This window comes from Castor canadensis, chromosome 7, assembly GCF_047511655.1.
Source record: "Castor canadensis chromosome 7, mCasCan1.hap1v2, whole genome shotgun sequence".
Lineage (NCBI taxonomy): Eukaryota > Metazoa > Chordata > Mammalia > Rodentia > Castoridae > Castor > Castor canadensis.
This window is the reverse complement of record NC_133392.1, coordinates 32,338,985-32,362,582: the sequence shown is the minus strand read 5'-3', so window position 1 is coordinate 32,362,582 and position 23,598 is coordinate 32,338,985. Positions and strand designations below refer to the sequence as shown.

The 23,598-nt window shown below is 42.2% G+C and overlaps 1 non-coding gene and 1 pseudogene across 1 annotated transcript; one reads left to right on the top strand and one right to left on the bottom strand.

The window, feature by feature from the left end:
* Nucleotides 1-12,089: 12,089 nt before the first annotated feature.
* LOC141425351 (small nucleolar RNA SNORA51) lies at nucleotides 12,090-12,222 on the top strand. The gene has a single exon (XR_012450411.1). It is a non-coding gene; the product is annotated as a small nucleolar RNA SNORA51 (small nucleolar RNA).
* Nucleotides 12,223-13,890: 1,668 nt separating this feature from the next.
* Nucleotides 13,891-15,362, bottom strand: LOC109697673 (zinc finger CCHC domain-containing protein 9 pseudogene; annotated as a pseudogene).
* Nucleotides 15,363-23,598: the final 8,236 nt, after the last annotated feature.

The following is a 23,598-nucleotide window of genomic DNA, read 5'->3' as shown; positions in this document are numbered from 1 at the left end:
GTTCAATGGGAGGGAGAAACACAGACTTTGAGAAGTGGTTTGTTGCTGGCAAGGAGATTTGAACAGCGTTACAAGATAGGAGAAGGGAGGGTTGAGAGCAGAGAGAAAGGAAAGCTTGGACAATGGAATTTTGGATCACTTGCCATTGCAATGGCAGAAATTGTCAAGATCTAGAAGTGTGTGAAAATCAGTCGCTTAGGTTTTATATCATCTTGGAGACCAAGGGAGAGGGTGCGGAGAAGGCATCCCAGTGGATGCCTCTAATGTAGAGTGGGAGGTCTCCATAATGTAGAAGAGAGAGAGAGAGAGAGAGAGAGGCAGGTGCCTTGGTGAGTTTATTCTTCAGGCCAATATAGATCTAGGTCAAGATCTAGCCTCCCTTACCTGACTCAGGCAAGGAGAACAGAATCATCCAGTTGCCTGCTGTTTGGTCATAGTAAGCTGGAGGGGCTGTTGAGCTTTCACCCTAGGCACAGGAAAGGAAAACAGGGAGGGAGAGCAAGAGAGAGAGAGAGAGAGAAGGAGAGCGTGAGTGTCACCCGAACGGGTTCCCAAGGGTGGGCGTCCCTGGCCTGGGTTACCATCTGACAGAGAATGCCCAACCGGTTAGCCAGGCGTCCCCGTGCTAAGTGGTGGGCACCCCAAACGGGGGTAGGAGGCATGCCTGGCACGATGCCTGTGACTTCTGAGACAGGAGAGAGAGAGAACAAGCAGCCCTGAGGAGAGGAGTAGGTCAGGTGGAGAGCAGTGGAAGAGAAAGGCTAATGATGGATGGAAAAGCCAGCAGGGCAGTAAGTTCCGAAATCCACAGTCCAGAGGCACGTGGGGTCCATTCAGCAGTCTGGGTTTGGGAGAGGGCAGGACGTGAAGGCCAAGGGAGCAGTCCCAGGCTGGAGCATCCTGTAACCTCTCCCAGGTTTCAGCACCAGATATAAGGTACTGCCAAATAAAGACCATGCCACGTGTGGAAAGGAAAGGTTTATTGGTCCAGACCACAGGGCTGTCACTCTCAGGTTCAGCTTGGCTGAATTGGGTAGTGGGCTTTATAGGAGGGGCCAAGCCATGGGGGAGGGAGAGAGTCTCTGATCTCCAATTATCTGCAATCACCAGGTGGAACAGGTCGACATGCCTGGCTAGTTGAGTAACTGGAAGTTCCTGAGTTGTTTTGCAAGCCAGGAAACAATCAGGCAGGGAGAAACAAGTGGTCATAAATCAGGGGGTCTGGTTTTCAGTGCTATCCTCAGGACCTTCTGCCCACCCCAAGAATGCCAGGGACCTAACAGAAACTAAGTTTGGAATAAAAAGCCAGGCGCTGGTGGCTCATACCTGTAATACTAGCTACTTGGGAGATTGAGATCTAGAGGCCCCAGTTCGAAGCCAGCTCAGGCAAATGGTTCACCATTTCCAAAATAACCAGAGCAAAATGGACTGAAGGTGCAGCTCAAGTGGTAGAGTGTTTGCTTTGCAAGTGTGAAGTCCTGAGTTCAAATCCCAGTCCCACCAAAAAATTAATGTCAGTGAAATTTGGCATTGCTTGTGAATTTATTCTTACTCAGTATATCCTGACATTGTGGAAAGACATAAGCATGTCCATCTATATTTTTGACATAGCTCACTCATGACACCAGGCACAAAGAGAGTTGAAAATTTAGCTCTTCTCTAGAAAACAAACCAAAGTTATTTAGAAGGGTTTTTTCAGCAGGTGGGGGGGATGGGGAGGTGTGGTAGGAGTGGTTAAGTGTGCTTAGGGATGAAGGGTGGATTCCAACAGAAGTTGAGAGGATACTGATGTCAGATTTAAATATATGACACTAGGTTGCCAGAACCAATAGCCTATCATCAGTGTGGTAGATGCTACAGGCATAGAAAGTGTTACCTGAAAGCTGGTCCCCCAGCCTCAATGCCAATTCACAAATAATGAGAGCACAGTTTCGAGGAAAAGGAAATAAGGTTTATTATTCATCAGACAAAGAGGAAGACAGGGAGAGTCAACATCTCAAATCTCTGTCATCCCACATCTGAGATAAAATGTCTTCTTTTTAAAGGGAATTTCAAGGACTCAGGTTTAGTATGTGACTAAATGCATGTCCCAGAACAGGTACTGGCCTTGGTTCTCTAGGTGTCCTGGTGGCACATCTTAGAAGCTGTATGTCTTGGCTGACAGGTTTACTTCTCTGGTGGTCAGAGAGATGAGGGGTGGAGGACTGCCTGGTTTAACTGAAGAGGATGTTAACACTGAGCTCTTCAACATGTAAGCAAAAGAAGGGAGAATGTCAGTTTGTTTACAAGCAGTGTACTGGCCAGCATGAAAGATGGCTAAACCAAAAGTTTTTCCCTTTGTATCCTGGTTACAAAATCTTACCTAAATCTAGAATCTGTACCCTGGCTTCTCCAGCCCCACTGTTAGCATAGGTAGATAGTTACACATAAGAAGGACTGAGGAAATGACCTGGACTATAAGATCCCATTCTAAAACCCCAGTTGGCCCACACCCTGGACCAAGAAGTAAGATAATGATCCTATATTCTCCTTATGGAGCACAGTCCCCATATCAAGGTCAAGCATGCACTGTAGGGGCATAACGACTGCTCTATGACCTTCCATTTGTAGCAGTAAACTGGAAAGGGCAAAAAAGGATCGAATGCACAAGCACTTGCCCTCACCTTCTTAAAAGCACAGGCATAGGCTGGGGACATGGCTCAAGTGATTGAGCACTTGCCTAGCAAGCACAAGGCCCTGAGTTCAAACCCCAATACAGGCATGAATTTCCTTACCCAGGCAGCCACTGTGCAGTCATCAAACCATTTGGGGAGGGGCCACAAGAAACTAAGTTTCTTGACACTTAGTTATCCCACACTACTGGGTAATAAAACCTCAAGGCCCAACAGTTTCCATGTACTTGACCTTCAACTGCCCACCTAGCACTTGGAGGTGCGACTTCACTTTGCTAATAAATCACTCTTCACCATCTTCCTACTCTTCATGGCTCTCTTCCTGCACCTGGCGCAGTGTCCTAATCTCAGACTGAGGAATATCTGAAAGACCCAATCACTGGTAACAACACCACTCCTTAAGTGATGGGAAGGAATTGTTGCCCTTGTGTTCTTGATGGGTAGTCTCAGGAGACCCTGGTCAAGAAAATCACTGGCCCTTTCATCTCCCACACAAAGAACTGGACAGAAACACAGATTGCAAAGCAAAGTTTTACTGAAAGGGAATGGAAAGTCTAGGCAGGAGGACACACCACAAGAGAGAGTTCTGGGTTCTGGCCAGATGGCACAGAAGCCCCGATCTTTGTGCAAAGGGCAAATGAAGGGAAAAAGTCTAGGTGGCCTTTGCAGGAGAGACCAGGGTAATTGACAGGGTTGATGACATGGTCTTGTTATATAAAAAGGGGGTATTCTGCAGATGTGCTCATGCAGGTTCCCAGGTTTTTATTCTATGCATGAGATATGGCCAATATCCATAAGATCTTAAGTAGGAGGTCTTACTAGAGAGGTCAGATTAAGGGCAGATTTTCCTTTATGGAGCAAGTGCCAATTTCTGTTTTGAACTGACCAAAAGACTCCCTTGTCTTTGGGGGGAATTTATCACTGCAGAGGAATTTACAACTGCAATCCTGACCATAAAATGACCATTAGAGGGGATGTCAGAGGATGGTACTGTGCAGGGAGAAGTAGTTCAGCATAGAGTGACATTTTACTGAGGAGGATTGAGTCCCTTGGTGGGTTTTTTCTTTCCCTGTTACTGGCCTGCCTCAGTAGAGTGCTCCAGATCTTCCTCAGTGCCTGGGTACAACAATTAGGAAGCTGCTGTAGGTACAGCAAAAGAACCTCAAAGACTAAGAAAATAGGAAAGAGTGATTTATTTGGAAAGCAAAAGTATACCTTGAGGTGTGAGGAGGACCATGGGGTTCTGGGCTCTAGCTAACAGAGTGGGGTTACTAGGTAGCTTGAAACTGAAGGACCTCCCCTTCTGACCCACCTGAAATGGTTTGACCCAGCATGGGACGGCCATCTTAGGTTTTAGATGGAATGTTGTAGCTGGGAAATTTCCTCCTTCCTGTTCCTGCTCCTGCCTACTGATCTTCCTAGGAAGCAGAATTATCTTGCCTCTGATCTCATCTCTCAATCCCAAAAATGTGCATCTGGCCAGATGAAGTTTGTAACAATTTTTACATGGATCTGCCATTAGAAGGTGTAAAGCATTTCACACATGTTATTTGACCCTGAAACTCCTACAAGGTAGACCTCACTACTCTCTTTACATAGATGAGTAAATTGACTCACACAAAGGATAAATGACTAGCTCAACAAATAACAATGCCAGGGCTCAAGCCCAGGCCCTTGAAAACCAAGCACTGAAAGCTTAAGCTGTCCAGAGGTTTAGATTTCCAGAATATTGAAGCCAAGAAGGACATTTGCTACCCTTGTTATCACTGTTTCTCAAATGTATTAGAAAGAATTAATAACACTTAAATAATAGCATATTTAAGTGTTTAAAGAAAAAACAGGGCTAGGAAAGTAGCTAGGTGGTAGAGTGCATAAAGCCCTGAGTTCAATCCCCAACACTGAAAAAAAAATACTAGCCAAGGATGGTGGTTCATACTTATAATCCCAGTTCTCAGGGGGCTGAGACAGGAGAATTATGAATTCAAGGCCATACTGGGCTATATAATGAGACAGGAAAGAAAGAGAGAGAGAGGGAGAGAGGAAGGAAGGAAGGAAGGAAGGGAAAAAGGAAAGGAAGGAGAGAGGGAGGGAAAGAGGGAAGAGGGGGAGAGAGTGAGAGAGAAAGAAAGAGAGAAAGAAAGAAAGAAAAAGAAAGAGAAAGAAAGAAAGAAGGGAAAGAGACAGAAAGAAAGAAAAGAGGAAGGGAATGGGAAAGGGAAGGGAAGGAAAAGAAAGACATATGTTTTCCCCCATTTAAAAATACAGCTACGTTTTAAGAACACAGATGTTTTGGTGGGGGGAGGGTTGGGACTGGAATTTGAACTCAGGGCCTCACACTTGCAAAGCAGATGCTCTACTACTTGAGCCACACCTCCAGTGCATTTTGCTCTGGTTATTTTGGAGATGGGGGTCTCATGAACTATTTGCCTGGACTAGCCTACAACCAAGATCCTCCCAATCTCAGCCTCTCAAGTAGCTAGGATTACAGATGAGAGCCACAGGCACCCTGCCTAAAGAATACAATTAAGTAAGAGGTTTTGTTTCTGATTTGTGTTTGGTGCTGGACATTGAAACCAGGGCCTCAAGCATGCTAAGAACATGCTCTCCTGCAGCGCTGCACCCTCAGCCCTACAGTTTGAACACACCAGTGAAATGATCACCACGAAGACAACAATGAGCACATCCTGCATCCCTCAAAGTTCCTTTGTGCCCCGTGCTCCCTCCCTCTTGTCCTTTCAACACCCACCTGTCCCACCACAGGCAGCTACTGATCTGCTTTCTATCACTAGGCTTTAGTTTGCATGTCTCACAATTTTATCACACACCATGTGATTTTGCGGGGAGGGGCTCTGGGTTCTCTCTCAGATGCTATTTTGAGACCCATCCATGTTGTGGTGTGCATTAATCATTCGTTCATTTTTGTCGTTGAGCAGCGGTGCATTGTGTGGGCATGTCACAGCTGCTGGCTGCTTACCTATTGATAGACATTGGACTTGTTTCCAAAGTTCAACTAATTCAAACAAAGCTAGGTAAACAGTCATGTCAAAGTATCTGTTTGGATGTATGCTTCCATTCTCTTGGGGAAAGACTAAGAGCAAAAGGTCTAGGTCACATGATAGGTGTATTTTACCCTTTAACAAAACTTCTTATCTGCGTTTTCAAAGTCTTTGTACTACTTTACAGCAGTATAAGAGTTCTAGTTGCAGCCAAGCATGGTGGTACACACCTGTACTGCCAGTTACTCAGCAGGCAGAGATTGAGGATTGAGGTTCAAGATCAGCTTAGGCAAAAAAAAAAAATAAAGAGAGACAGAGTGACAGAGAGATAGTGAGACCCTCATCTCAACCAGTAAGCCAGGTGTGGTAGTGTGAGCTTTTAATCCCAACTACATGGAAGGCATAAGTAGATGGGTCATGGTCTGAGGTTGACTATGGGCAAAAATGTGAGACCCTATTTGAAAAATGACTAAGCAAAAAGGGATGGGGGTGGTTCAAGTGGTAGAACACCTGCCTAGCAAGACTGAGGCTCTGAATTCAAAACCTCAGTACTGCCAAAAAAAGAAAAAGTTAATTCCTCCACATCCTTGTCAACACTTGGTCTGGTCACTCTTTTAGTCACTTGCTCTGGTCACTCTCTTCCAATGAGAAGGCAGTGACACCTCGTTAGGGTTTAAATCTGTATTTTCCTAAGGACCAATGATGCTGTTAAAGCTTGCATGTGTTTATCTGCCGCCTCTATCTTCGTGCCTTGCCTTTTCGTTGTTTTTTTCTTGTTATTTGTTATCATTGAGCTTGAAGTGATTCACTTTTTCTAGGCACATGTTCTTCATGAGATATTTGATTTTAAGGCATTGCTTCCAAATCTGTGGTTCAAGTTTTCATTATCTTAACTGTCTCTGAGGTTTTAACATTTTGATGAATTCCAGTTTACTGATTTTGTTCTTTTATGGTTTATGCTTGTGGTGTTGTAGGTAAGAAATCTTTGTCTATGCCCAAGGTTATAAATATTTTTCCTATATTTTCTTTTATGGTTTTACATTTGATCTGTGATGCAATTTTAGTTAAATTTTGTATTTGGTGTGAAAAACGAATTGAATTTTTTTTTCAGTACTGGGGTTTGAACCCAGGACCTTCACCTTGAGCCATTCCACCAGCCCTATTTTTGTGAAGGGTTTTTTGAGATTAAGTCTGTTTGCCCGGGATGGTTTCAAACCATAATCCTCCTGATCTCTGCCTCCTGAGTAGCTAGAATTCCAGCTGTGAGCCACCGGCCCCCACCTGAATTTTATTTTTAAAAATATAGATATCCAAGTTGTCTCGGCATCTTTTGTTGAAAGACTGTCCTGTCTCCAGTGAATTGTCTTTGCAGCTTTGTCAAAATCAATCACCTGTGCAGATGGAGGTCTATTTCTGGACTCTCTATTTGGTTCCATTAATCTACTTGTTCATCTTTGAGTCAATTCCACATTGTCTTGATTAACTTAATAAGAGTCTTGAAATCAGATAGTATTACAAGAATCATACTGCATAAAATTTAACAACATATATCAAGGGCAATAAAAATGCAAACTCCTCCTTTTCCCCTATTCCACACATTTTTGAGAGTTTATTTTCAGAAAAGTAATTTAATCAAAAAATGACTTTATTTTAAAATATTTTAGGGGTTGGCAGAGTGGCTCAAGCAGTAACAGCTCTTGCCTAGCAAGCATGAGTCCCTGAGTTCAAACCCCAGTGTCAGTAGAAAATAAATAAAATATTTTATAAGTTTCTCCCTAGCCACCCTGCCCTCCAAAGGCAACGTCTTAAATGTTCAACCCTAGAGAAATGACTAAGGCAGTTATGTCTCCTCTACAGGAAGGAATTACACAGTTTTCAAAGATAAGACTCATGATGAGAAAACTACTCACAAAACAACATTAAATGAAAAAAGTGGAACACAAGTGTAAAGGTATATGCAGCTGATGAAATAATATCAAATGAAAGTGCAGCACAAATTGTATGCACATCAACCGTGATTGCAATTATGCGACAGCTATGTGTGTGGAGGAGAGAGGAAGAATTGTCTTTTTAATAAGCGATCTTTGTTTTGCCAGATGCTCAGTGGACCCTCACCGGTTGCAGCGATCTAGAGCTTCGGGCTGGCCTGAGTTACCGTGAGATATGTAATACAGTTTCATTCTCCAAAGACCAGTTGTTAATTTCTGGGCAAGTGAAGGGGGGTGGGGTGGCAGAACTGGGGAGAAGCTGGTGAAGATGAACACTCAGAGCAGAGAAAGGGGAAAAACTGGGGACTTTAGAGGAAATGACCCATGAGAATGTTCTAAGAACCCTGAGACAGAAGTGCAGGAGGGAGCTGGGGGAGGTGCCCAGGACACCAGTAAACTTTGGATTCCTGGGAGGCCGGCCTTTGTTATACAGGTAAACCAGAGATAAAATAAAGACCTTAAAATAGCTATTATATTAGGTGAGTGGAATATGATGAACAAAAATTTCAAATTTAAATTGTATTTAAGTATTCGTTTATTTTTTTTTACACAAAAAAAATTGTGGTTTTTTTGGTGGTATGGGATTTGAACTCAGGGCCTACACCTTGAGCCATTCCACCAGCCCTGTTTTTGTGAAAGGTTTTTCGAGATGGGATCTCACAAACTATTTACCCAGGGCTGGCTTTGAACCCTGATCCTCCTGTTCTCTGCCTCCTGAGTAGCTAGGATTGCAGTCATGAGCCTGCTTGGTGCCCTGGCTAGGATGGCAATAATTTAAAAAAGACAGAAAGTGCTAAGTGTTGGTGAGAATGTGAGAAATCGGAAGTTTTCTCACACTACATGGTGCAGCAAATTTAGAAAAATCTGGCAATTTCATAAACACATCAATTCCGCTCCTACATGTATATCCAAAAACATTGTCCCGGAGTATCTACAGGTGTCTTAATGGCGACATTATTAAGGCCAGATGGTCTGTGTCTCCAAAACTCCCATGTTGGAACTTAATTCTCAATGTGCTGCCATGAGGTGGGGCTCGGGAGGAGTGATTAAATCATGAGGGCTCTGCACTCAGGAATGAGGTTAGCACCCTTATGAAAGAATTTGGAGGGGCTGCTCATCCGCCATGTGAGGACCTGGCAACAAGGTACAGTGTAGGAAGCAGAGAGCAAAACCTCACCAGACACAGAATCTGTTGTCACTTTGACTTTGGACTTCCCAACCTCCAGAAAGGTGAGAAATAAATTTCTGTTATTTATAAATGACCCACTCTATTTTGTTTCGGCAGCAGAAATAGACTAATACAATTGGAAACAATCCAAATATTTATCTAATCTGATACATTCTTCCTTTTTTTTTTTTTTTTTTGGCAGTATTGGGGCTTGAACTCAAGGCCTACCCCTTGAACCACTCCACCAGCCCTTTTTTGTGTAGGATGAGTTTATTTCAAGACAGGATCTTGTGAACTATTTACCCAGGCTGGCTTTGAACCACAATCCTCCTGATCTCTGCCTTCTGAGTAGCTAGGATTATAGGGGTGAGCCACCTATAATGCCAGCTTCTTCCTTTTAATTAGTATATTTATATTATGGGTGGGCATATTTTTCTTTTTTTTGGGTAGGGGCAAACTTTTCTTAAGTCGCCACAGAGTAAATATTTCAGGTTTCATGGGCCAAGAGGCAAAAGAGTCTATTACATAAGTGGTTGTATAAACAAGCTAAATGCAACTGAGACAGGTCAGAGGGACCCACCTCTCGCTGAGGCACTGGCACGGCAGCAAAGCACTGTTAGAGTACTATTAAACGCTGTTAAATCACTGTTCATGCTAATAGTAAGGCATATTACAAGTATGCCTTTTAATAAATAAGTTTTAAATGAGCTGAGACATTGGGGCTCAGGACAATTTGTCTCCCTAATTGACAGCCATTACACCCTTCTCTGGTGTCCCAACTGCCTTGAGTGAAGGACTGTGAAGCCAGTGCCAGCCCAGCTGTGTGGAACCAGTGCCTTGAGGAAGCTACACTTCCACCACAGCTGATTCCTGCCACAGCACAACTCCCACTCCGGAAGGCACTGTCCCGGCCATGATTGTTTCAAACAGCTTGTGCTGGACTTTCTGCCATCACAAGCCTCCCTGAACTCTAGATGACTTGCAACCATTTTCACCCAGGCCAGAAGGGGAGCATTCCCTGGAGGCCCAGCAGAAGGCCTATGACTGGTGCAAATACAGTCCTTTATTTGCAGGATAGACTGCTATGATTGGTGCAAACACAGTCCTTCATTTGCATGAAGGTCTGCCTTGATTGGTGGAGACACCCTTGCCATATCTCAGTCTGTATGTATTAGCAGGCAATTTAGCTCATTTTCTGAGCTAGCTGGGACACTCCCTCCTGTGCTGCCCCCTGGTGTTGCAATTGGTACCCCAATAAAAGGCTGCTCCAACAGTCTTTTCTTACCTACTTTTTTCTTTGTCCATAAAAATATCACAAGGGTGCTATGCATACTACTAGGTGTAGGCAGATGGAAATTATCTTTTCTTCTATTTGTTATACAATTTAATGGTTTATATAACGTATATAATATCCTTTGATCATATTCACTCCCCACTCCCCCCACATTATCCTCTCTTAGGTCCCCTCCCCACTACAACTGGTTTTCCCAAATAGTCCCCCTTCAACTTTAATGTCTTTTTTAAAGTCTGTGTTCTGCATATAAGAGAAAACATGAGACCTGGCACTGGTGGCTCACTCCTGTAATCCTAGCTACTCAGGAGGCAGAGATCAGGTATCTCAGTTCAAAGCCAGCCTGGACAAATAGTTGGTGAGACCCTATCAAAACAACCCACCACAAAAAAGGGCTGGCGCAGTGGCTCAAGTGGTAAGAACCCCAGCCTAGCAAGCATAAGGCTCTGAGTTCAAACCCCAGTGGCACCAAAATAAATAAATAAATAAATAAATAAATAAATGTAAAACCCATTATTAGCTAGTGGACATAAACAGGCAATAGTCATGATTTGCTCTCAGGCTACAGTGTGCTGACCTCTAATTAATTTAAACCATTTATATTTAATATAATAATTGATAGAATTTAAATTTAAACCTGTCATCTGTGCATTTGTTTGGTGTTTTTTTTTCTGTCTTTTTTTTTTCTGACTGCTTTTGGATTAAATATCTGTTATGATTCCAATTTATTTCCTTTGCTTATTTGCTATAACTGTTTTTATTTTAATAGTTTTCCAGGTTTTGTAGTATATTTCTTTTAAATCTTATAAAGCTATATTTCCATTTCCCCCTCCCAACACTTACTATTGTCACACATTTTACTTTTATAATGTTAAATTTTTCCTTAAAGAAAAATATCTTACTTTCTCATATACTTGTACTGTGTGGCTGCTGGTAACAAATTCAGTTTTTACACATCTGAAAACTTATTTTGCCTCTTTTTTTTTTTTTTTTTTTGGTGGTATGGGGGTTTGAACTTGGGCTTCACACTTGCTATGCTAGGCAGGCATTCTTATTATTTGAGCTACTCTGCCTGCCCTTGGTTTCATTTTTTGAAGGGTGTTTTCACTTTGCAACAAATGATCATGTATGTTAGGGTAAAAGTATTTATACATTTACTAATCTATTTTATCTCCTGTTGTTTCCAAATTTTGCTTTTTACAGAGCATTAATGCTGCTGTAATTGAAAGGGCTTTACGTTCACTTTTGTCTGCATGAAAGCAATTGGTGATTATAAAAGACAGGTAAAAACACCACCATCTAAGAAAGGAAGAAAAACTAGGCCAGGCTCAGTGGTACATATCTGTAATCCTAGCTACTAGGGAGGCAGAGATTGGGAGGATGGTAGTTCGAGGCCAGCCAGGCAAAAGTTATAGAGTGCTTAGTTATGGTGGCTCAGGCCTGTAATCCTAACTACTCAGGAGGCAGAGATCAGGAGAATTGCAGTTTGAAGCCAGCCCAGGCAAATAGTTCCATGAGACCCTATCTTGAAAAACCCTTCACAAAAATGGGCTGGTGGAGTGGCTCAAGGTGATGGCCCTCAGTTCAAATCCCAGAACAGAAAAAAAAAGTTGTGGAGACTCCATCCCAATCAAGCCAGGTGTGGTGGCATGTGCCTGTCATCCCAGCTGATTGGGGCCTGAGGCCTGCTCTGTGAAAGAACTCTGTTTATTTCTGTGTATAAACAGAAAGGTGTGGAGGTGGACCCTCCTGGGTGCCCTTTCCCCTGGTCTTTGGCAGTTCATTCAAGCAGGATCTGTAAGGGATTTTCAATGGAAAAAAAAAAAAAAAAAGAGCTAGGTGCACATGGCTCATATCTGTCACCCTAACTACTCAGGAGGCAGAGAACAGGAGGATCTCAGTTCAAAGCCAGCCTGGGCAAATAGTTCATGAGACCCTATCTTGAAAAAAAAACATCACAAAAAAGGGCTGGTGAGCCTCCTGGTGCTTATTCCAGGCTGTATTCTTACGCTTACAATATACAAAGAAGAGGCAAAGTAAACCTATCCCATATACCCATATATACCAGGCCTTGTGCCTGGTCTGTATTGTGAATGGGGAGGCATGGGGTGGGGGGGAAAAAAAGAGGCTGAGGGAGTGGCCCAAGTGGTAAGAGCCCCTGCCTAGCAAGGATGAGGTTGTGAGTTCAAACCCCAGTATTGCCAAAAAAAGAAAACTATCTTCTGAACTTAGTGTCTTTATCCACAATGTCAAGCAGTTAAAGAGACCATTCTTTACAGGAATCTAAGGTTAAAAAGGAAGAATTGGGGTTGGCAGAGAGGCTCAAACAGCAAAGTGCCTGCCTAGCAAGTGTGAAGCCCTGAGTTCAAACCCCAGTACCACATTTAAAAAAAAATCTAAAAAAGGAAGAATTGGACTGCAGGTGTGGCTCAAGTGGTAGAGTGCCCACCTAGTAAGCACAGGCCCTGAATTCAAACTCCAGTACCTTCAAAAAGGAGGAATTATGGAAATTTGTATCTTTAATGAGTTTTTATTGCAAGATTAATACATGCTAATGATAGAAAGTCAAACAGTGCAAGAACCACAACCTAACACAAATTCCTAATCACAATATCCTATTGATCATACAAAGCCTCCCCTTGTGTACTGGGCAATTTCATCTGCCATTAGCATCATTTCTGAGTCAGCAGACACTTCATTTACAATGTCATATCTTAATAAAGCTTTGCCAGGTGTTAAAATCATAGTATTGTAGCACTGGAAGGATGTTCAAAATTATCTAATCCAACCTCCATTTAACACTGGAAATTTCTTCCCCAGCACACATGACAGATGGTCACCTAATCTTGGCTTGATATTTCTAGCTCTGAGAAACTCAAACATCATGTGACAGATGCTTCAGCTTTTGGATACTTCTAGTAATCAGCTAAAATCACCCTTCCCGAAATACCTGTCTATGTCTCTAGCTCTACTCTGACAGCATCCACATCTATCCCTTCCCCAGCCACCTACCTGAGAGGGATGAGACATTTGTTCTGTCTCCCTTTCACCTTGTGAGGGGAAATGTGAGCATTGACTTTCTACTTCTCATAGGCTACACCAGTTCTCTACTTTTTTTTTTAATAAGTAACAGTTCGTGATGCGATTTTTTTTTTAACCCTGTGTGTGTGTTACTGGAGTTTTGAACTCAGGGCCTCCATGTTTGCTCAGCAGAGGCTCTACCTCTTGAGCCACACCCCAGCCTGTTTTGTTTTTCCTCTCTATGTAGCCAAGGATAGCCTCAAACTCATAATCCTACTGTCTCCAGCTCCTAAATGCCGGAATTATAGTCTTGTGCCACCATACCTGGCTTGCTTTCTTGATTTTCTGTACTTCAAAAAATAAATGGTAGAGTGGCAGACATGAGGCATAGAGTTCAATCCCCATACTGTCCCCCCCCAAAAAATTATATAAAATAAAAATTCATAATCTTTATTCTTTGCATTCCAATTTTTTAAGATAGGCTTTTGCTATGTTGCACGGGCTGGTCATGAGCTCCTGGACTCAAGCAATCCTTCTGCCTCAGCCCCCTAAGAAGCTGAGGCTGCAGGTGTGTGCCACCATGACTGGCATTTATTTTTCTAACCATATTCAGATAAACGAAAAGGTTTTGAAAATGATCTGACTTGCTTTTCCATTTAACAAAACATCATAAGCATTTTTCTAAGCCAGTATATAGAGATCTATAGCATTCTTTTATTTTTTTTTCAGAAAAATAACAAATGCATTTTTATTCAACATTCAAATACAGATTTTTATTATCTCATAATAATAAATTGATAGTTTTAAGAAAACACCTTAACCAAAAATTCATCTACAAATAAAAAAGCAGCATGCTTTTCAGAATTTGCTCACTTTAATACTTAACTTTGCTTTTAAAAAAGATGAATGTTGCTGGTGGAATGGCTCAACTGGTAGAGCGCCTCCCTAGCAGGGCTCCCTAGCCCTGAGTTCAAACCCCAGTAAAGATGTCTGTTACAATTAGACACATAGTCATTTAGTTAAGACTAGGTTCTGTTTGTCAAAATGTTTTTAGCTGGGCATGGGGGAGCTCACCCACAATCCCAGCATTCAGGAGGCTGAGGCAGAAGGATCATAGTTCAAGGCCAGCTTGGAGTACACAGTGAGACCCTGTCTCAAAAGAGCAAGTTCTTTTAGAGACTACAACTTAATTATCTTTTACTTCTCTTCAGTGATTTTTTTCTAAACAATGTAGAAGTACTCCTTGATAGACAAAAAGCAGGAAGCTGATTTTCCCCCACCTAGGTCACAGTGCTATCTACAATAGAGGCTTGACTCCAAGGGACCCCTGCTCTAACTTGCAAAATAGGAAAGTAACAATAGTACTAATCACTATTAAAAATTAACAACTTTAGGTATCTTTGTTTTAGGTTTCTGAGGTTTAGGAGCATCCAAAATTTCTTCATAGTCAGCACTCATTCCCTTTGCCCAGCAACCAACTGTGACCATTCGATCTGAATTCTGACCTTCAGGGCAATCTTTCTTTAAATGTTCCACAGAGCCACAAAGTTTGCAACTACCACCATCAGCATAGAGTCCTTTGGGATTATCAGGACAAGATCTGGACAGGTGCCCCATTTCCCCACAAACAAAGCATTTTGCAAAAGGAAATTCACCCAGAGCTGGGTCTGCGTTAGCTTTGCACTTTGTTATTTCGTGCTCTGTGGATCCACACCGATAACATATTCCAGTGCCCATATCTTGATTTTCAAGGGCAGCTGGGCAATCAGCAATTCCATGGCCAGGTTTTCTACAATGGAAACATACCATTGCATTTTTCTTTGCTGCTTGTCTTTTTAATCGTCTTCCTTCTCGTCGACTGTCTTTCTTTAAAGCAACTGCAGTTTCTTCCCTTACTTCCTGGCTATCTGCTGCTATCAGCTCCCCACTGTGAACCATCTGTGAGTTCTGTCGTAGGTATTCCATGAATCCGTTCACATCTTCATTTATGTACTCTTTTTTCTTCTTGTTCTTTTTATGTTTGGCCTGAGGTGCATCATTTTTAAGGGACTGCCTATCCACTGCAAGTTGTTTATCCTTCAGAAAGTTTTGGCTCCTCCCCTCAAAGGACCCCTTCTTCATGTCCTCCCATGATGTTGCAGGCAAGGGTCTCTTATTCTGTGTGGTAGTAACTCGTGCCCACCTGGTCATGGTTTCATCAGAAGGACCTAACCAATCGCGCCTGAATCCTCCCTATAGCATTCTTTTAAATAATTCACATTTCACAGCACGGATTTGCTATAAGGTATTCAAACATTCCCCCCTGTACATTCATGTTGATTCCAGATTTTTCTGGCTATTTTGAAAGAAATAATGCAAGGTATATCCTTGCATATAAATTGTTACATGCTAGCACTTTTATTTCTAGAAACACATTTATGGAAGTAAGATTGTTGAAGAGTATGTACATCTGAAACAAGTAACTATGGCCAGACTCTTCTCCAAGAAGGTTATGGCAACTTACACTCTCTTTGAAAAAGAGGTTGGGGGTGAGGGTGGCTCTCCATCTGGGAAAAAATAAAGTTAGAACCTTGCCTTTCACAACTCACACTTTAAGCAACAATAAACTTCACAGAGATCAAAAATACAAGTCAAAAAAAAAAATCCAGGTACTGGTAGCTCACACCTGTAATCCTAGCTGCTCAGGAGGCAGAGATCATGAGACCCTATCTCAAAAATAACATGAGCCGGGTGCCAGTGGCTCACACCAGGTCCTGTGGCTACATAGGAGGCAGAGATAAGGAAGATCGTGGTTCAAAGTCAGCATGGGCAAATAGTTCTCGAGACCCTATCTCAAAAAACCATTCACAAAAAAGGGGCTGGTGGAGTGGCTCAAGGTGTAGGCCCTGAGTTCAAGCCCTAGTACTGAAAAAAAAAAAAAAAAACACAAAAAAAGGGCTGGCCAAGTGGCTCAAGTGGTAGAGCACCTGCCTCGAAAGCATGAGACCCTGAGTTCAAACCCCAGTACCACCAAAAAAAAAAACAACAGAACTATTCAAACAGCAGGGAATTAAAAAATAACATTTACTTAACATCAAGGCAGGTTTTTCCTGAAAATGTGGAAGTCACATGTAAGCAAACGAGTCCAACCATGTAAACATTTAACCTACCACAAAACAACAAAAAAGTGTGTACAAATAATTCCTTCAAATTCATGTAAGAGAGGCTGGGGATGTAGCTCAATGTCTACATGTCCAAGGCCCTGGGTTCTGTCCCCAGCACCACAAATTGATACAAAAGGTAACAAAATGAGCAAAGGATAGGGACAAAAATTCCTAGACATAATAAAAAAAATTCCTAGACACATAAACAGCCAACAAGCTCCTCAGAGGTAATGCAAGCAGCACACACTGAAACCAATGGCTGTCATCATCACTGTTAATGGCGGCCTCACACCACTGCTGAGCACACTTGATCACTCTCACAAAGCACCCTTGTTTAAGTAATCAATTAGTCAATTGTTCATTCACTCTGTACTTTCTTACTGGATTAACTATATTGCAGAGTAAATGATATTTTATTGACAGCTGCAGAAGAGAGCACCAGAATGAAGTGTGATCCAGCATGGATCTGGAAGCAGCAGGAGGCCTGCCTGCTCGTGGTACTGGCTGATACAAGAGACGCTCCTCTGTCCATTTTCCAAATATCCTGTATTGTGGTTTTCACCATTTAGGAAAAAACTTAGAAGGAAAACAGTAAGCTTCTTCTATTTTTTCCTACACACGCTGATGTTTTGGAATCTTGTGTAACCTATGTAACTTTCACTTGTGCCCGGTATTTCTTCCAACGTGAACTCACTAAGAACGAAATTTTCATTTCATAAGAAAGCAGTTTGTTTTTTCTTCTTCTTTACTTGCAGAGAAAGAAGTATCAGAGGAAGCTTTAGAAGGGAATTTTGATCCACATAAAGAAACCAGTCCTGAAAAGGAAACTCGGGTTCACCTGGCTGCCCTTATTATTGCATGGAAGAGGAAGCTGTAAGCTAAGAGAGGCAAGACCTCAGAAGTCAGAGAAGGTGAAAACTGTGGCATTTGCTGCTGAGCTTCCCCATAGCTCACCCAAAGGGGTGTTTTACCAACTCTCTGCAGTCACATTCAGAGGAAAGACCCTCTGTGCAGCATGACCACTAGGTGGCACTGTGCACTGCTGGGCCAGTTTTGGTAAACCCACCCTGGCCCAGCTCGAAGGTTTCAGCTTCTATGTACAGCATCTAGGCCTGCTAAATTCTAATTCTCTGAAATCTTAAGAGCAATTTCATTTTTGCAAGAGAAAAAAATTTTTGTTTTGTGGACTGGAAGGACATTCTGCTGTAAGGATTTTTCTGAAATAAATTCATTCCTAGTTTGCTACTATAAAATTGATCCAGTGTCCAGGGGCTTTTCAGAATGCTCAGCAGCGGGCAAAATAAGAACCACACAGGTGGAGGGCAAGTATACAGGCTGCGGTGTGTAGGGATATGCTTCAGAAGACCCAAGGAAAAGTCAGTTTCCAGAACAAGCCATGGCAAACACCTCACTCTGGCTGGACCCTACTTCTGAACCCCTTGGAAACAGAACAAGTTACTGTCATTGAAGAAGTGAATATAAGACCTAACCCTCCAAGAGCACGTCTTTGAGACCATGAAAACATCAGCTAAGCCTCCAAGCCACCAGGATCTCCTGTTGGAGAGGATGTTTGGGCAGGAGCAGAAAGGGCGATCCAGGACCTGGTGGAGAAGGACCAGCAGCCATATGCTGTCCCTTGGCACACACACCCACTTCTCTGAAGTCACTGGATTCTCTGATATGCCTGTCAGTGGCCTGGTGTCCAACCTGTCTGAGAAATTCCAGAATGGCAACTCTCTGGAAGATCTGTGGCACTTTACCCCTAACAGCAGGGGCCCAGCCTCTGTCAGGGTATCTTGGATACTCAGCCAGGTATAATCACCCAGGACTTCTGGAAGCTAGATGTTGACCTGGACCAAATATCCATCCTTAACAATGTTGAATGACAATACAAAAAAGTGTCACAGGTGACATCATTGGTTTCCTGAGCCTGGCTTTCTCCATAACAGTTCAGCACCCCAAGACCTCTGAGGAACCATGCTGAGTACAGGAACGGGAGAGCCCTTCAGCGCAGGCACCTGGCCCAGGCAGAGAAGATGCAAGAACTGGGTGCTGGCCCTGATGGAGGTGGCATGACGGGTCTGGTGAGACACCTGCATCAAGTTCTGTTAACCTGGCAGTGCTTTCCAAGGTGTGATCCCTGGACCAGCAGCAGCCTCCTCTGGGAACTTGTAACAGCTGCAAATTGTCAGGCCCTACACAAGACTGACTGAAGGAGAAACCCTGGGAGCTGTGGCCTCATAGAGGGTGTTTTAATAGCTCTTCATCACTGCACTACGAGATGCAGAATTGAAGGCCATCTCACCACAGTGTAAGGACCAGCCTAGTGGCTACTTGTCTAGCTCAGCGAACCAATGGGGATACAGATTGAAAGTATACTCATTGTCCTGCTTTTGTATTTTCCAGAATATAGAATGCCCACCATGCTGGACATCAGAAAGAACATAGAATTACCCACACTCCTTGTTCAAGATCATTGGTGTGGCAAAGCCCAACATACAGTAGCAGCTCAGGGAATACTTGTTGTCAGAAATAAAATAAAGCAAACTACCAAGCCAGGAGCTGGTGGCTCACTTCTGTAATCCTAGCTACTTGGGAGGCAGCAATCAGGAAGATCATGGTTCAAAGCCAGCCCAGGCAAATAGTTCTTGAGACCCTATCTTGAAAAAAACCTTCACAAGAAAGGGCTGGTGAAGTAAGTTCAAGCTCCAGTACCGCAAAAAATAAATAAACAAGTTATCTAATCTCTCTAGACCTCAGTTTCTTTAACTGTATGATGAGGATATATAATGAGGCCTACCTCACAGAGTTAATGTAAGAATTAAATGAGTTAAATTATATAAAGTTCTCTGGCACACACTAAGTATTAAATAAGCATTAGCTATTGTTATTTTAACTGTCATTTAGGAAAGACATTTTCAATTTCTGCCGTGATGCTGGTAGACGCCATTCTGGAAGAGACCAGAAAAAGAGGTGCCCACCCATTCTCTTTGCCATTTTCTTGTGGATTTAGGGCCTCATTTTCCCCGTTCAGGGTGCTGGGGGAAGAGTTGAGGGTAATGTATATATTTAACTCACCATCCTTACAGAAAGATTTGCCAGGTGAAAGAGCAATGTAATCACATTCAGCATCACTGAAGAGTTGACTAGATCTGATTACACAAAAATTTAAATCATGTATGTTAATAGCGTCGTTGACAGTCATTAAAAATTAAAAATAAGCAAGTGTGAAAAGGATTTGCTGCAGACATAGTGTAGAAATAAAGACCTCTCCGAATGAGAGCGAGAGTTTGCTATAGCAAAGGAGTCAATCACCATCTCTTGACTTTTGGTAGACACTTGAAGCCAGGGAGTGAGAAAGCTTAACAGTGGGGGAAAAAAAAACAACAATGTTCTGACTGGAGACTTTTGGCACAGGGAAGCTGGAGGCAGGCTAACCAGAAGCAAGGCATCTTATGTTTGGGGGAGGTTATTTGGCATTCTTTGGTTGGTCCTGAGTTGGAGGATGGAGAAGGGGGTAAAAAGAGAAGCAGGGAGTTAATGGCCCAGTCCTTACTGCTCAGGGTGGGTTATTGCAGAAGCTGTGGGACAATATTCTATTGTTATAGAGGCTCTGTGTTTCTTCTTAGACTCTCAGTGGTAAGGATATGCAGCAAAGCTTGCACAGATGGATAAGAAAGACACAGGTGTCCCAAATGGTCAAAGGAGATAAGCATACAATTTCTAGATTTGAAATTAGAAGTAGCTACTTCAGTGAATTTGAATCATAATTAGATTTGACTTATGCAAATTAAATTGTGAATGCTCAAGAAAAAAAAAGAGGAAGGTAACTCAGCTCTTACTTCTCTCAAAGAGGGAAGTCACAGGCAATGACAACTGCTTAGTCCTGTAAAATAGTTTGGGAGGGGAGTTGGGGTGTGACTATATGGGCACACATGGGGCCCTGGATTCAATCTCAGAGCATTACAAAAACACATAAACAAACAAACAAAATAGGTTGTGATAACTTTTATCATTAAGGAAAAAACCTGCAGAGTTAATTTTGGTCTACAGAAAAGCACCGAAACAGAATTTAAGGAAAAGAGCTGGTGGAGTAGCTCAAGTGGTAAGAGTACCTACCTAGCAAGTGTGAGGTCCTGAGTTCAACCCCCAGTGCCGCCATATATATATATATACATATATATATGTATATACATACATATGTATACATATATATGTGTGTATACATATATATATAAAGAATTCAAGGAACAGATAACATCAGCTACAGAAGATACTCTTAATATTTTATGTGTAACTTAAGGCAATATTTTAAAACTACATATTGCCATCTACTCATGAGTTGTGAGATCAATGTACAGGGTAATCCATACGTAAAACGTAAGACAGCATAAAAAGGAATAGATATTGTCTTTTACAGCTTAGCAGTTAACTTTTTGAGACCAACACCTGGTGTAAAATGTGAACTCAGCCCAAAGATTAAAAGAATTTAGCCTCATAGGGGAATTAAATGAGGGTAAAGTAAATCCCTTTGTCCAATTGCAACTACATCAAACTTAACATTTTCTGTATATCAAAGGACATATCAGCCTGTAATGGCTCATACCTGTAATCCTAGCTACTTGGGAGGCTGAGATCAGGATGATCAAGGTTCAAGGCCAGCCCAGGCAAATAGTTTAAGAGATCCCATCTCCAAAATAACCATAGCAAAATGGACTGGATGGGGGTGGGGAGGGGAGGTAGCCCAAACAATGTCTACACATGTGAGGAAATGTAAAAACAATAAAATATAAATTAAAAAAAAAAATGGACTGGACACACACCTGTCTGGAAGCTCAAAGCCCTGACTTCAAACCCCAGTTCCACCAAAAAAAAATAAATAAATAAAAATAAATAAACAAAGGACAAAGCAATAGTGAAAAAGAAACTTGCCTATAGAATGAGAAAACATTTGCAAACCATATGTTAGATGATTAATGTCCAGAATATATTAAGAACGTTTACAACTCAACAACAATAACATCAACAAAATAAACTCACTGGAAAATGAGCAAAGGCCTTGAATAGACATTTCTCCGAAGAAGACCCTCAAATAGCGAGCAAGCACGTGAAAAGATGCTCAACAACGGTATCACTAGAAAATGCAACTCAAAGCCCACTGAGCTATCACTCCACACCCTCTAGTCTGGCTACCATAAAATAAAAACAACCAGGGTTGCAGGCGAGGCTCAAGCAGTAGAGCACCTGCTTTGCAAATTCGAAGCCCTGAATGCAAAACCCCAGTCCCACAAAAATAAAGAAATAAAAACAAAACAGAAAACAATAAATTGAGGATGTGAAAAAAAACTGGAACCCTTGTGCACTGTTGGTGAGGTTGTAAAATGATGCAGCCGCTACGGGAAACAGTATGGCATTTTCTCAAAAAAACCCTAAATAGAACTACTGTATGATCTAACAATCCCACTTCTTGGTATACTCTACAGAATTGAAAGTAGATTTTGAAGAAATCTTTGCACACCCAGCTTCCTAGCACCATTGTTCACAATAGCTAAGCAACCCAAATGTCCATCCACAGATGAGTGAATAAATGAAGTGATACACATACACACACACAAAACCAAGTATTATTGAGCTGTAAAAAGTCACATCCTATCACATCCTACCACATGGATGAATCTTAAGGACACAGTACTAAGTGAAATGGTCACAGAGACAAATACTAAAGTATCTAAAGCAGTCAAATTCATAGAAACAGAAAGTAGACTGGTGGTTAACAGGGGCTAGGGGAAGGGGAAGTCAAGACTTGTTGAATGAGTGTAGTTTCAATTTTGCAAAGTGGAAAGGTCTACAGATCTGTTGCATGTGAAGTAGTACTTCATACAACTTAACTGTACACTTAAAAATGGTGAAGATGGTAAATTTTGTTACATACTTTTACCACAATTTAAAAATAACATTAAAAAAAACTGAAACAAGATACAACTTGTCTATTAACTTCCCAAAGTTTTTAAATGATAATGTTAAATGTTGGTGAGAGTTTAATTAGAAAAGGAATTTCCCAGCTGTTGTAGAAGTGGTTATGCAGTATTTTCAAGAGACTTCAATCTATTCCTACCCTTCAGCTCAGTAGATCTATTCATAGAAGTCTATCCTAAGAAGGAAAAAGTGTGGACCAAGGTTTATGCACAAAGATATTCATTATATTCTTTTATAAAGGAGAAAATATAAACAAGGGCATGGAATGGTAAATTCCTCCCCGGAACTAGCTTACTAGGGCTGGATTAAGGTCAAGAGACTAGGGTAGATCTACAGGTACACTGACCCCTGGGAATATGGATGGCAGGCCTGGCGCTTTGTTTTGTTAAATGAAGAGCTATTGTTCCAGAACAGCGATGTTGACCCACCTTAGAGTAGGTGGGACTTGGTGGGCTATTTTGATCTTAACTGAGGCTGTTAAGAATTGGAAAGTTTAGCTACCTGTAATCCTAGCTACTCTGGAAGCAGAGATCAGCAGGGTCACAAAGCCAGCCAGGGCAAATAGTCCATGAGGTCATCTAGTGTTCAAAATGGAGATTATCCACTCCCAGCCCCTGAGGGTCTGATCGTTTTAACGTCCCTCAGGTGATGCTGCTGTGCAGCCAGAATAGAGAAATCCTGTCATGGAGAGTTTACCCTTTTAAGGAGGGTGGGGGATGTGCAACTGGGGTTTGAACTCAGGACTTTGTGCTTACAAAACAGGCTTTACCTCTTGAGCCACATTTCCCGTCCATTTTTGTTGTGGTTATTTTGGAGGTGGGGTCTTGTAAATGATTTGCCTGGGCTGGCCTAGAACTGTGATTCTCCCCATCATAGCCTCCCAAGTAGCTGGGGTTACAGGCATAAGTCCCCATCTTGCCAAAGTACTCTCACTTCCTTCCTTAAAAGTGTGCTAAGGGCTTCTCTCCTTCACCTCAAACAGAGTATGCAGCACGACCTAGTGCAGCCGGCTTTATGTCCAGTCCAGAACTTTGACCCTTGAGGATCAGGATAAAGTAGAAATTATTCATCAAATTACATCAAGTTTCCAGGACAGCAGTACTTGGTGACATCCCAGGCAGATATTTTCATATCTGTTGGTTGGGGGCAGGGATGGAAAACTGGTGTCTTTGAGGTAGGCTAAACTTAGGGAAATTTCGGGATTCAGAAAAGTATTACATCTTAGATTAAACATGGTTTTATTCAGGAACTGCCCTCACCTGGCTGGGAACCACTCAATCCCCTCCTCACTCACTGATTTTTGGATGGGAATCATTTGGTTCTCCCCTTCCCATAGGTTATTG